We start from the raw sequence: 13,135 nt of genomic DNA, 5'->3' as shown, positions 1-13,135 counted from the left end.
CACTGATGATCATTAACTTGAATTATGTTTCACCCCACAACAACAATCTCTCTCTCTCTCTCTCTCTCTCTCTCTCTCTCTCTCTCTCTCTCTCTCTCTCTCTCTCTCTCTCTCTCGCTTCGATCCTTCACCACCTGACTCCTCCTCCTCCTGCTTCCTCCTGAGTTCTTCAGTGCCTCCGGCGGGTCTTCCTGGCCCCCCTACGTCCTCCTGACCCTGGCTGTTCCTAGTGTATCTGGGACGCCCCCAGCACGCCCGCGCCAGGTTCCATCACTCACCCGCGCGCCCGCCCGCCTGTGCACACCCGTTGTCGTCCTCGCGAGCTGGGATGGCACGACCTTTGAGCACGATGGTACGACCCTTGAACACGATGGTACGACCCTTAAGCACGATGGTACGACCCTTCAACACGATGGTGCGACCCCTGGACACGATGGCACGACCCTTGAGCACGATGGCATGACCTTTGAGCACGATGGCACGACCCTTGAGCACGACAGTACGTCCGCTGAGCATAATGCCAGCCTTGAGAACAATGGAACGATCTTTAAGATTGTTATACATGACGTGTATCCTCGGGTGAGCGACAAAGGCGAGGTCATTATGCCCAAGGGGTCGTACCATGTGGTCAAGGGTCGTACTTTCGTGATGATGGGTGGTATGCCCAAAGGTCGTGTCTCCGTGCTCACGGGTCGTGTCAACATGCCCGAGGGTCGTACTTCCGAGCTCCAGAGTCGTCTTGTCGTTCTCCCGGGGTTGGATAAACCTCTCCTCGTTAACGACCTGTACCTAACGAAGATGAACAGCAGCTCTTGAACTACCGTTTTCCTCCAAGTTACGCAGACTTTTCGTTGTGAGACTTGACTCATTTTACTGGGCAGAGAATGAGGGAACTGAATGAGAATAGGTGAGAAATGCTGGTATGTAACATGGGGAAAGTATAGTCGACTGAAGCTCTTCCAAGCTTTGTAAGTTATACCTCTCTAGTTCGAGTATAACCAGTATGCCGCTGCCTAACTATAATAAATTGTCAGCTCGTGTAAGTAGGAAGTAAAGTTGTCGTACGATTTGTTTTACTAACGCTGCCATACACCATAGTGAAGTTGTGCAGTGGAAATCAAGTTGTTGTGTTCCTCGTCTCTAACTCTGGTCCTCGTCACGTTATATCGTCACCTTCATCATCGTCACGTTATATCGTCACCTTCATCATCGTCCTCGTCACGTTATATCGTCACCTTCATCATCGTCCTCGTCGTCACGTTATATCGTCACCTTCATCATCGTCATCGTCACGTTATATCGTCACCTTCATCCTCATCGTCACGTTATATCGTCACCTTCATCCTCATCGTCACGTTATATCGTCACCTTCATCCTCATCGTCACGTTATATCGTCACCTTCATCCTCGTCATCGTCACGTTATATCGTCACCTTCATCATCGTCACGTTATATCGTCACCTTCATCATCGTCCTCGTCACGTTATATCGTCACCTTCATCATCGTCCTCGTCACGTTATATCGTCACCTTCATCATCGTCCTCGTCACGTTATATCGTCACCTTCATCATCGTCCTCGTCGTCACGTTATATCGTCACCTTCATCATCGTCCTCGTCACGTTATATCGTCACCTTCATCATCGTCACGTTATATCGTCACCTTCATCATCGTCCTCGTCACGTTATATCGTCACCTTCATCATCGTCACGTTATATCGTCACCTTCATCATCGTCCTCGTCACGTTATATCGTCACCTTCATCCTCGTCATCGTCACGTTATATCGTCACCTTCATCATCGTCACGTTATATCGTCACCTTCATCCTCGTCATCGTCACGTTATATCGTCACCTTCATCATCGTCATCGTCACGTTATATCGTCACCTTCATCCTCGTCCTCGTCACGTTATATCGTCACCTTCATCCTCGTCCTCGTCACGTTATATCGTCACCTTCATCATCGTCCTCGTCACGTTATATCGTCACCTTCATCATCGTCACGTTATATCGTCACCTTCATCATCGTCCTCGTCACGTTATATCGTCACCTTCATCATCGTCCTCGTCACGTTATATCGTCACCTTCATCCTCGTCCTCGTCACGTTATATCGTCACCTTCATCATCGTCACGTTATATCGTCACCTTCATCATCGTCCTGGTCGTCATTTCGTCCATGTTCTCGTCGTCATCTTAACGTGTGAAGTAATCACATGATCAACACCAGGTATCGTGTGTGCTGGCTTAGTGCTGCGTCTGGTGCTGAGGTCCGCGACTCATCATTCATAAGACGGTCGTGAAGTTGGACAGGAAAATTAGAATGTTGAAATTCCTGATGCGAGGGCAACTGTTGTTGATCTGAGGCAAGACGCCTCTGATACACGCCATCCACGAATGAAGGGGAGAAGGAAAAAAAAAGGAGGATAAGATGCGTGACCTCTGACCTGACCATTGAAGTCAATGTCATCATATCCAACACAGGGTTGTATCTTCTTGCTCGAGGGATCTGATGTCTTCTATATACATAATCCTACAATCTGATACTGTTGACAACGTCCATCAGCAAATGGTTTACGTAATTGGACACTAAGGGTTGACGTGTTGTAAAATATAGACTTCAAAGGGAACTTGAACAACATATGGATGAGACAGATGGTGTTGAAAGCCTCGACAATACACATGTCAAGCGTCGTGAAGGTAGACCTGAAGACTTCTGGAAACATATGATCTGTACAAGATGCTAAAGTTAGTCACACAGTTGATAATATTTTCATGTTCTTTTGTGACACACACACACACACACACACACACACACACACACACACACACACACACACACACGTGTATCAAATGTACACATGAGTATCAAATGTACATCTATTATATATATTAAATGTTCTAAGTTTTATCGACTTTTATACATATTCATTTAAGTAATCTAAAACGTATCAAAGCAAGACATTCTATTCCACTATCATTAACAAGAATTAACTCTTACCTGATCTGGTTTGCAGCTATGAACCACCTGACTTACGGCCTGGACGAGCTGGTTTTCGTCTTGGACGAAGTGATCAACTCGGCACACAATCCTTCGTCGTCGGCAGACGTTGCTCCACGAGACGTGCAGTAGTTTCCACGACAGCTTAACGTAGGGGTAGGCAGGCATGCGGTGGGGACCTGGTGAAGCTGGAGGACATCGTGCCTCGTGTATAGATAGCGAATAAATACAAAGATAAACAGAAATACTCGGGAAGACCGTTCAGCCAGCCCCGCAATATTGCCAAACTTTTCCACTTCTCCAGTGCCATCCAGGTTCCTCCAGTACTTGGCTCGCTAAGTTGTGGAAATGCAACTGCATAAAACGGATATCCAAAAGGTCAGTGTTGATAAGTGTGCGTCTATTCTATTCATCTGTCTATTTTTCTATAAGTTACACTTAAGTAAAAAGTAAATCTGGATATTTGCTGCTAAAGGCCATAGAAAGAAAGGTAATAGGGTAGTCTTATTCTGTGCATATTATCCATAATATCTACGTTGCCCACACTGGGTCGAGAGCTGGCTCAGAGATAATATTCACCCGGCTCTTGTCATGCCCCTGGGCGACCCATGACCTTGAGGGAATGTGTGACCTTTGAGTCTTTTTATATTTCAATACTTCGTCGTCCGCCACCTTGTTTGTGTGTGTGTGTGTGTGTGCGTGTGCTGTGTTCAGAGATAGCTATGCTAGATGCTACACAGAGTCGAAACCTGCTGGCTATAACCTGAAATCTCGCCCTTGAAAGACAAATGACGTTTGTTCCCCTAAACAGCGATTCCCGTGGGACATGATCACTGAAAGATGAGACTGCCAAAGATATCTCTACTGCCTGGTGTTTGAGGCATCGTTTCAGCAAATATTTTCCTTGCAGCTCTAGGACTTGGTTAATGGAGGAGGATAGTACCCAGGAGACCTTTCCAGTCAGACTGGTGAGCCTCGGTTCCAGGAGAAATTTATGGCGTTCCAGGATATATTCGCTGGAAGATAACGATCCCAAAGACATCTTTCCAGCCGGGCTGGTGAACCAGTTCCAGAGAACACTGGAAGATGACAATCTACGGGAGATCTTTCCAGCCGGGCTGGTGAACCAGTTCCAGAGAACACTGGATGTCTTTTCACCCGAACTGGTGAACCAGCTCCAGGAAGTACTTGAAGATGACGATCCCCGGGAGATCTTTCCAGAGAGGTTAATGAACAAAGTCCAGGAGATGCTGGATGATGACAGTCCTGGGAGTCTTTCCATCCAGTTCCAGGAATTATTCAGTGGAAGGTAATGCATTTCAGAGAATCTTCCAGCCAGGCTGGAGAGTCATTGTTCCAAGGCATGAGGTCACTCCAGACCACGAGTGATGGCATGACAAGCCTAGAAGCAGCAGCTGCTGGGGCTGGAGGTGCTGATGGGGCTTTCATGAAAGACTTTGAGAAAACTTTCTTCATAGAGTGGCTGGAATATTCTTATCCAGGGACAGGCTGGAATATTCTCATCCATCGATATGTTAGAATATTCTTATCCACAGACATGCAGAAAAATTCTTATCACAATCAGCGTGACAAGATCTGGAAGACGTATCCCTGGATATGGAGGCATATGAATAAAATACATATACATAATGGGCACGTATGTGGACTTCCATGTTTTCCACTACATGCACATGCATGAACAAAACTGCATTATTGGCACACACACACACACACACACACACACACACACACACACACACACACAATGTATAATTTTGATCTTATTATCCAATACACCTTCCTTTCCTTTGTGATGGAAATCCGTCTAATATTTCGTCTTGACTTCTTATTGTAGTTCAACAATCTTCCTTCCCTGAGGGTCAATATGTGTCCATGTTATGCTCGGAGTCATCTGGTGTTACACTTATAAATCTCATTCCAGAAATGACGAGGTCTTCCCTCGCTGAAGAAGAGGACCTCAGGTCAGACAGAAATATGGTAGCGTCGGACGTGGCCTTCTTCTTCTTCTTCAGTTGGGAACTTCTGCTGGCGGAGGGAAGAGCTTTGGTTGGGTCATTCATCTTCCGAAGTGTTGACAGGGGAGAGTGCTGGATATTTCTCCCGGGAGAGACTAGCCCAACGTCTTGTAAGCCAGCCTACGTCCTGCAGACCAGCCTACGTCTAGCACACCAGCCTACGTCTAGCACACCAGCCTACGTCTTGCAAACCAGCCCAAGTCTTGCAGACCAGCTGATGTCTTGCAGATCAGTCTACGGTTTGCAAGCCAGACCACGTCCTGCAGACCAGCCAACGTCCTGCAGACCAGCTCACGTCTTGTGGACCAGCCCACTGTCTTGCAGGCCAGCGCACGTCCTGCAGACCGTCTGAGCCCGTCATCTTTAGGTCTGGCAGGTCCTTCGTCTGACGTCAGTGTTTACAGACGCTGGCTAATATCGGACTTGTAAAATACTAAGCTGATCTTGCAACTCATACCTCGGGAAAACTGTGGCAGTTAAATAATGATCATTAACATATGTCTTTTGTTTTAAAAAGACGGAGGACTTTACAAAAGACAAATGTTTAGTCTATTTTACCTGAAAGGGGCAGAATTTTATCCGTATGTCATAGCTACTTAAAGAGCTTTGGTTATCTCGTTTACCTCATAGGATTTGTAGCTCAGACAGAAGCAAAGGGCAATATCTATTTCTACATTTGAGTATATGTATATATCAATGCATTATACAAAAGTCCTCATTTTGTTCAGTTATATCTCTATACACGAGTTGTAAGTTTCTGCTGCAGGGCAACGACTAAGTTATGTATAAAAAGTGTAAGAGAAAGTGTATTAACGTCTGAATGTTGTCTGATATGAACCACTCATATTCATTTCTGTCCGTTCTGGCGATATTCTGGCAGGGAAACATTGTGACGACGTAAAGCAGGCAGCTTGGGGAGCTAATGTTACCTAGAAGTGGCAGAGAACACTAGGCTACTACCTCCCTGGCAACTACCACCAGATATACAGGGCTAGAAATTATTCGTGGGATTTAAATTCTCCTTATTTCGCGTCTTAAGTGGTAAGCTTGCAGTGAGGATGTATATGATCTTGGTATTATTCTTAACACAAGAAGGTGTTAGACTTTTATTGTTGAATGTAGGTTGTTGATGGCGTTAATGACCTGCTGATAGATTCAAATCCCATATGACCAACAGATCTTGCATTGTAAACAATTTTCATTAAAGCAATTCATGGTCGAGTATATATATATATATATATATATATATATATATATATATATATATATATATATATATATATATATATACCGACCTCTCAACCTCGACTCCGAACATACACCCATCAGCAACCACACTCCCCAGACACACACGAGCCACACACTCCCCTTACATTTTGAACATCGCACATCACTTACAACGCCATAAACACCGTTTCAGTATATCCGGAGATCCTTCATACTCGCGATACAACTACCATAAAGAAGACACACACACACAGTACCTACCATTATTTTATTTTCCTTGAACTTTCTGCACCGAGACACGTACACCTCACAACACTTTTTGATCTATGGTCCCGAACGGGGGATGTGACCAGCTTCCTGATGCTGCAGGAACCTCGTGAGGATAGAAGGAACTCGTAGGACAGGAAGGTAAAATATATATATATATATATATATATATATATGTATATATATATATATATATATATATGGTGAAATTACAATTCAGTAGTTGATAATTTATGAACTGTCTGGACCTGATGAGGCGGACCGTGTCTCTGAAATATGTAGTGATACACGTATACCAAAATTACTTGTTAAAAAAAGAAGTTAACTACTGAAATGCGATTTCACCTTCCGAACTACCCTCACTGGCTAGTACGATCAAAGTTTTATATATACATACAAAATTCTTAAGTCGTATAAAAGAACCATCAGCTTTCCCTCTTAACTGTACGTAATGGTTATAATTCTTCTACCAATAGGTGGCAAACTTCGAAAATCCCGAGGGAAAAGGTAAAGAAGTGACATAGGCACGTTGACTGCAAATAAAATATTTTCTCAAATGTGCCGGGGGGAGGGGGTGTGTCTTCCCCCCCCCATTGGTCTCGTAACCCCCATCTCCCCTGGCGCCCCCCGGGTTCATGCCTTTGTATCTCTGGTCTACCTCACGTCACCCCCCTAAGGCCCAACACACATTATTGGAAATATATAAAAGTCTGGGATAAAGCCTCTGTGTGTATAGGAATCACTCTGCTCTCTCTCTCTCTCTCTCTCTACTCCACATTTTCTCTCGCTCGTTGTGGTGGGACTAAAATATAATGCCATATTTGTCAGTAGGATTACAACGCTTGGAAATAGAGAGGAGAAGAAGTCTTGACGATTCGTGTGTGAATGTAGAAATATCGGGGGAAACCCTTAGACGATTTCTTGATGGAGGCAGAAACGGGCGTGGGGGACTCTAAAGCTCCCTCTAGGCCATCTAAGGAGCGAGTAGAAAACTTTCGACATTCGTCTGTAGAAAAGCAAGATCGAGTAGGCACCTTTTTCGACGTTTTCCCATACGTAGGCAGGAGTAGAGGCACATTCTTAGGTAAGGAAACCGACTATATAGTCCTTAAGGGCCATACCGTAGCGCTCAAGGGGTTTTTACCGATGCGTTCAAAGGTTATACCGTCGTGCTCAGGGGTTATTTCGTGCTCAAGAACTACGCCGTCGTGCTCAAGGGTTATACCGTCGTGTTTAAGGACGTCGTACCGTCGTGCACACGTGCCATGCATGCTCTTGGGCCTTACCGTCGTGTTCAAGAGTTGAGAAATTGTTCAGACGTTCGTCGACATATTAAACGACAACAACATCCACGAAAATTATTTAATCTGTCTAAGGTCGTCACAGCTACAGTTCACGTATCAGATCTATAGCCAGCTTCGCTGAAGGCGATCGACCGTCCTAATTCGTTTCTGGTACACGTTATGGGATTTAAAACCATCAACATGAGTAAGCAGGTCATCTTTATGCACGTCAAGTACATAAAGTTCACTATCATTCGGTTGGTTCTTTGGGCTAATTTAGATCAATCAATTACCAAAGATCATTACTTAAGGACCGTTAACGACGTTATAATCACCTTCCTCTGGTGTTAAAGATAGCTCTACACCTACAACCCTCTAATGTACTGAAAAAAAAAAAACGCTTATAAAAAGACATAATTCATATCCATAAAATTTGGTGCTCTAATTTCACCATGTGATGCAATCAATACAATAAATAACCCTTGAAATCTCTCTGTATAGGTGTAACTAAAGTATACTTGTCTTTTCTATGAAAAACAGCTACACCAATGCGTTGGCACGGCAGGAAGCAGGATGAATGAGACACAGGGCTGATCCCCAGCAAAATTCCTGGGGCTTTCGGCAGGACCCAGATGACTGGGAGTCTGCTTGCCGCCCGTCTCGCAATAGAAAACTGACCTCGTCTATCTTACTCGCAACAGCTGAGGATGACAGGCTCAGCAAACAATCAGCTTGGACACTCAGACATTTCCAGCACGGAAAACAAGATCTATATACGCACAGCTTAAGCTGGCTTTGTATGTGTGTGTCTGTTTGTCTGTGTCTGTGCATACATACATGGGAGTACAGACACGGTGTATATATATATATATATATATATATACACACACACACGACTAAGGGACGGGCAATTCGAATGTACAACTCTCTCCTCGTAACACACAAATAGCAATCACAAATACTCACCACATATGGGCTTCCGCAAGGCTTCGAGTCCTGGGCACGGCAGTGAGCCCACAGCCAACCCAACCCTTCATCCTCCCCTCGAGCTGGTCGATATTGGGGTACCTGGATTCAGCTGGGGTGTGTTTACGTACGAGTAATGACCCTGTAAGTATAAACACACAAAGTTATGAGATGAACAACACTAGCGTAAAACTCTTGTCTCTTCCCCCACAACACATGTACAGGAATCACACACACTAACGTTTAGGGTATAGAACAAAATTACGTCATGGATATCTGCACTAAGCTGGAACATGGACAAACAATCTGGTCTCCACACTGGAAGAATCACACAGCAATATTGGATAGGGTCCAGGGAGACGCAAGTAAGAGTGGAAGCAAAATTGAATGGAAAATGAGCTACAGGAAGAGGAGGGAAGGGAAGCCCTTGACCTACACATACTGGGGGAAAAAAAGAGTTAGGGGAGAGTTAGGGTAGATGTCATCAAATGCATCTGGAATTTTAAGAGGACATGATGACCCTACCACTGACCAGAATCATTCGGGACAAGATGAGAGATCAGAATAAGAGGGTAATAACCGAAGGCAAGGCCAGGGTTGTGAGGGAGGTTAGGAAGCGGATCTAAAGCAATACAGGTGTGGACTCGTGAAATAAGCCAAGAGCAAGCAAATGCCAGTACCATTAAAGAGTTTAAATGAACCGTACGCCAATACAGTTCACCTTCTCATATGTATTAATACATGATAGGGATTAAAACATATATATATATATATATATATATATATATATATATATATATATATATATATATATATATATATATATATATATATTATATATATATGCTAGTAGCCACAAGGGAAATGATACACATGGCAATTCACATCACGGATACAAAGCTAATCTCATCATCCACTGTGCGAAAAATTTCTCTCCTCATCTGTCGGTCTGTGTGTACATGCTTCTGTTAATCGATATAGCTGTAAGCTATGGATTATAGACTTTTGTCTTCTCCCCCTGTTTTATAGCTTTCCTAATGAACTATATCATATTACTTATACCACACTGTAGCTGAAGTATACTGACGTGCCGATATCAGTTTCCGACCCCAGTCTACCATCCTAAACCCACGTGGAACAAAGTATATCCCGATATGTCGATAACAGTGCTATACTCGGTTCAGGGCCACAGGAGCAACATAGTTCAGAACCCAACATATAACAATAGGATTCCGATATTTACCATCCACGTATAATACCTCTATAATTCCACGTGTACCAGGGCTTCATGCGGGAGAGTTGGGAGGTAATTAAACGTGGCTGGACGACACCGTAGACTTTGTTATACTTCTCTCGCGCGCGCGGGAGGCAAGCAAGATGCATGTATCCCATACGATGAAATTATAAAAATCCATAATAAAGCTTTTATATATATATATATATATATATATATATATATATATATATATATATATATATATATATATATATATATATATTGGCCATAGGTACTGTAGTATAAGGGTCAATATTTCAAGTCGGATTGCAATGCATGTTGCTCGTTTGATCTCTCATCTTAAAATTCTTAAATTAAGAACTGGTGAAGGAGTCTTTACTTCTGCTTATAGTGTACGTAAAGTCAGATTTCTCTAACCAATCTCCTTCTCTCTGGCGACCAGTCTGCCTTAAGCCTCTCTGTCTTAAAGACTCGACAACTGAGAACTAATTCAGTAAATGCGGGTAACAGGTGAATCCTAAACTTACACAAAATAACAAAAGGAAATCAGGTTATCATCTGTAATGAATCATAGAGTTCTCGAAGGGTAAACTTAACTTCAACTTTGGCAAAGTTCCGCCCAAGTTAAAAGGATAAACAAGGCGCTTCCTTCCGGCCTTGGAGTTTTGTGGTATTATTCAGTCACTGTTTAAAAGGTGGCTGTAGAGTCTGTCTATCTGTCTGTCTAACTGTCTATTTGTCTGTCAATGGTGTTGTTAAATATTTTCTGTTGTTACTCTTACTTCAGTCATGTGTTCCTGTTGATGATGTCTGTTGTATTTTACTGTTGGCTGACTTAATTGTTAGGTAGTGTATTTGTAGCTGTGTTTTGCTATGACTGTTGGCTACTGGTGACTCTCAGTTGATCTATATTGCCAAGTGCTACTGTTAATTGTAACAATTTGCTGTTACTGTTAATCATGGTTATTAAATGCTATTGTGAACCTTCATTTATGCTTTCGAGCATTATTCTTTATCGTTTTCTGTTGTGAGTTATCAAGGGTGTTAATTATCTTCGTTTATTAGTGTTGGTTGTAAATGTCTGGTTACTAACAAGGGAGGTTATTACTCTATTAGTGATGCTTATTCCTCTCAATAATTATTCCCGCTTTATTGCAATCAATACAGTCTACGATAACATCTGATTATAATAAAAGATTACTGAGTTATTATGATGATTATTTCTTAGTTATCCCTGGTTACTAGCGTTAGTTATTCATTGCAGCATATTTTGCTGGTCATTGATATTTAGTAATGCTGTTTGACATACCTAGTTATTACGAATGAATAACTATGCCATTAGTACTTTTGCTGTCGAGGTCACCTCCCCATGCTGGGAACTGGGTAACACCTAATTTTCCAAGATTAATCGTAAAGTTTAGTGAGCATGTGTGCTTGTGCGTGTATGTGTATGTATATATGTGTATATATATATATATATATATATATATATATATATATATATATATATATATATATATATATATATATATATATATATATATATATATATATATATGGGACATTGCCTGTAGGAAAGACATTGTTGTTCTGCCAACCTGGGCCATAATCTATGGAGCACGACGTTACGACCCTTGAGCACGAAAGTACGACCCCTCAGCCCCCGACGGTACGGCCTATGAGAACGACGGTACATTCCATGAGCGACTGGAACATCTGACAACAGTCTGGAATATCAAGATTAATGCAACCCAGAAACATGAGTCTGATATACACCTTAAGACATTAGTTTCAAAGAGGAGCATCAGCTTAAAACACCAGCCTGGATCACAGGCCTGGAAGACAAGTCTGGATCACTAATATGAATCACCAGTCTGGAGTCTTGTCTGGATCACCAGTTTGGACATCTAGTCTGAAACATGCTCGTAACACCAGTCAGGAACTGCAGTCTGGAGCCTAGTCTGGAACGTCAGCTTTAGATACGAGTCTGGAACCCCATTCTGATGAGACAGTTTCAACACTCCACACTGGAACACAGCCTGCAACGACATTCATAAACAACGGTCTGGAACACCAGTCTGGAACCCCATTCTAGCGAAGCAGTCTGGAAAGCCCGCCTGGAACGCTACATCGGTACAAAAATTCTGCAGTGACAAAGGTAAAAATGATCCCCTGAGCGCATCCATAACTCAGCGAAGCGTTAGAAACTCATACATGCCCAGGGTTATGTTTTATCCTGTTCAGAATACATTGATAATGGTCGAGAGAGAGAGAGAGAGAGAGAGAGAGAGAGAGAGAGAGAGAGAGAGAGAGAGAGAGAGAGAGAGAGAGAGAGAGAGAGAGAGAGAGGAGGAAAATATTGGTGCGGAGGGACGAAGCAAAATGATAATAGTGAGAGAAGGAGAGGTAGGCGACAAGGAGACTGATGACGAGGGAGAGCGAAGAGTAATGGCAGCAGAGGAGAGGAGGGGTGGATGATGGTGCGAGAGGAGGAGGAGGAGGAGGAGGAAGGGAGAAGTGAGGTATGGCGGAGATAAGGAGAGTGATGGCAGGGGAAGGGAGAAAAAATAGAAGTATTATAGGGCAAAGAAGAAGAAGAAGAAGAAGAAGAAGAAGAAGAAGAAGAAGAAGAAGAAGAAGAAGAAGAAAAGATCAAAGAAAGAAAGAAAAAGAAAATAAAGAGAAAGAAGATGAGGGGAAGAAAGAAAGAAGAAAAGGAAGAAGCCCCTCCAGCCTCACTCATGAACAAACACGACCCCTCAGCCTAACAACTTTTGTGGTATGTGCAGAATTCCTGCAGCCTCTGTGGTATATGTAGAGTTCTTGCAACCTTTGTGGTGCTTGTGTATGTAGAGAGTGTAGAGTTCTTGCAGCCTTTGTGGTGCTTGTGTATGTAGAGAGTGTAGAGTTCTTGCAGCCTTTGTGGTGCTTGTGTATGTAGAGAGTGTAGAGTTCTTGCAGCCTTTGTGGTGCTTGTGTATGTAGAGAGTGTAGAGTTCTTGCAGCCTTTGTGGTGCTTGTGTATGTAGAGAGTGTAGAGTTCTTGCAGCCTTTGTGGTGCTTGTGTATGTAGAGAGTGTAGAGTTCTTGCAACCTTTGTGGTGCTTGTGTATGTAGA

The 13,135-nt window shown here is 43.1% G+C and overlaps 1 protein-coding gene across 6 annotated transcripts in view; it reads left to right on the top strand.

Moving 5' to 3' along the window:
* LOC139766928 (uncharacterized) overlaps positions 1 to 6,674 on the top strand; it is a 166,100-nt gene extending 159,426 nt beyond the window's left edge. For 2 of the 6 annotated variants that reach the window (XR_011716969.1, XR_011716970.1), the window contains exons 4-5: positions 3,018 to 3,379; positions 4,944 to 6,669. The gene's annotated coding sequence lies outside the window, so the exon portion shown is untranslated. Of the gene's footprint in view, positions 1 to 3,017; positions 3,380 to 4,943 lie in introns of all 6 variants that reach the window. The other 4 variants (XR_011716967.1, XR_011716968.1, XR_011716972.1 and 1 more) reach the window with 3 other exon arrangements.
* The last annotated feature ends 6,461 nt before the right edge of the window (positions 6,675 to 13,135 follow it).

This window comes from Panulirus ornatus, chromosome 58 (genome assembly GCF_036320965.1).
Source record: "Panulirus ornatus isolate Po-2019 chromosome 58, ASM3632096v1, whole genome shotgun sequence".
Taxonomy (NCBI): Eukaryota; Metazoa; Arthropoda; class Malacostraca; order Decapoda; family Palinuridae; genus Panulirus; species Panulirus ornatus.
The sequence above is the reverse complement of the archived record's forward strand: the minus strand, read 5'-3'. Positions and strand labels throughout refer to the sequence as shown.